A 2,200-nucleotide genomic window follows, 5' to 3' on the forward strand; every position below is an offset into this window, starting at 1 on the left:
GAGAATAAAAAGAATTTTAACAATCGAAAAAATAAAAAAAATATGTATTTCGTTGATAGTGACCTCTAAAATACAACCTAATAACATGTAAATTTATTTAATATTGTATAAATTGTATTTAGAAACATGTAAATTTAAAATTAATAATTTAATTATAAATGAATAATAATCATTAAAATTCAACTATATTAAATAACTATATAAAAAAGAACATGTGAGGGAAAAAGTTGAAATTTAACAAATATAAATGTAAATTTTTTAGATATAAATAGAAAATTAGAAATGATTAACTTATTTGTAAATTTTAAATATTAATTTTTATTTATTCCAAATAATATGATTGATTTTTTTTTATTTGATTATGTTTGTTTTTATGGTTAAGTGTATAAGTGTTTTGCACATGAAGACACCTGTATAACAAACAAAAACTAAATTATCATCAAACGCATTAATCAAAGTTCAACATGGTATAATAATCGAGTTAACTATATTGTAAAAAGTGAAAACACATGTATAACAAACAAAAACTAAATTGAGTATTGGTAGTAACACTCACTTGCTTGATAGTGGAATTGTTGAATTATTTTCATTCAAAGACATCTTTAGAATACGTAGTTAACATATAATAGATACAAAAAGTTGAATTCTTAAACATTGTTTTGGCCTAACTCTAAAACAGTTTATAATCATTATAACTCAATAGAAGAAAAAAAAGAAGAAGTAATAAATCACTAATTCAAGACAAGGCCAATCTTGTTTCATTAGTCTAGTGTTACAGTAGTTGATGCAATGAATCTTGCAGTTTTATTAATCTTTTCAAAATACATCAACAAAATAAACAATTAAGTTTTAGTATTAAACCTTATATTCCAACAATCGATAACTGAACACATTGATTAATTGGTTAAATCAATTGTTTTTCTAATCTAATCATTACAGAAAGTTTGTTTTACATTGGTTGAACCTATAAATTCTAAAACTAAATGCCAAATTCATAGATAAAAAGATAGAGGTTTCCAGGGATCTTAGCAACAGGACCATGGATATTTAAATCAATATACTTCTTATAAGGGTTTTAAATTTTATCCCATTTTGAATTGTCCTTCTCACCCCAACCAGTATTTGCAGCTCTGTACAAAAGTATAATGCAGTTAGTGCAGAACTAAAAATATACAATTAGTTAGCTAGAAAAATAGTAGCCATTGGCAAGCCATAAATGAAAACCACAACAGAATATTCAAAGCAATAATAGTCTCTCATGTCAGACCAATATATTAAATATAAACACCCAATTACCTTCAAATATTCTTAATGCATTTGTCATTAGCTTGATTTCTTGTAAAACAGACTGCAAATTTTGTTGTTTGGCAAAACAGTGAGTTAACTATGGTAAGACATCAATCAAATTAACATCAAGAAGCTCAAAAAAATTCCAGGCTTTGAAACTTGTTATATCATGAAACCGGATGTTTCTTGCAAGAATTAGGTGTTTAGAACTTTACATAGACCACTATAGAGTATATGTGTGAGACACCTTTATGAATAGGATTAGATTTCCCAATTAATCTTTTAGAACACTTTGTATATTACTGATAGTTCCAGTGGCCAAATGTATCTCCTGAAATATTGCAATAACATTATTATCATTATGTTGAGATACTATCACATACTCAATTTGAGATAGCATCACGTTGGATTTAGGCTACATCACACTTCTAAAAACTTGATACTTGAACACTACTGTCATGGCATCTATAATATAATCTTCCATGAGCATGAGCCAAACACTTCACATAAGAGTGTTAGAAATTAGACATGCCTATACTCTAGCAATGTCTTCTAGAATAAATTGTTGTCAATCATTAAGTACAACTTCTAAAAACATAAAAAAAATAAATTAACAACCTTTTAGTAACTTAAAATAAGAAAACTCATGTCCATGTCTCTAACATATCTCTTCCTTTCTCTTTATATTCATTATTACCAATAGTAGATCTGCAAGTTAGGAACAAATTTCTTAAATCAGAGATCCTTTCTGTTCCGGCCACCGCTACATTCATAAATGAAATAAACAGTTTTTCCAAACCCTAAACTGGATTCAAATAACGAAGACGAAAGCGATAACTAAAACGCAAAAGAAAACCAAAATGAAAACGATTGCAAACCGATTCAAAAGGGAAAGGAGATGATTTGCGGTAGA

The 2,200-nt window shown here is 27.2% G+C and overlaps 1 long non-coding RNA gene across 1 annotated transcript; it reads right to left on the reverse strand.

Moving 5' to 3' along the window:
- Positions 1-867: 867 nt before the first annotated feature.
- Positions 868-1,988, reverse strand: LOC131657055 (uncharacterized). The gene is made up of 4 exons (XR_009300451.1): positions 1,906-1,988; positions 1,535-1,618; positions 1,297-1,348; positions 868-1,130 (listed from the first exon to the last, which is right to left on the reverse strand). It is a non-coding gene; the product is annotated as an uncharacterized LOC131657055 (long non-coding RNA).
- Positions 1,989-2,200: the final 212 nt, after the last annotated feature.

The sequence above is a fragment of the Vicia villosa genome, linkage group LG3 (assembly GCF_029867415.1).
Source record: "Vicia villosa cultivar HV-30 ecotype Madison, WI linkage group LG3, Vvil1.0, whole genome shotgun sequence".
NCBI classification, from domain to species: Eukaryota; Viridiplantae; Streptophyta; class Magnoliopsida; order Fabales; family Fabaceae; genus Vicia; species Vicia villosa.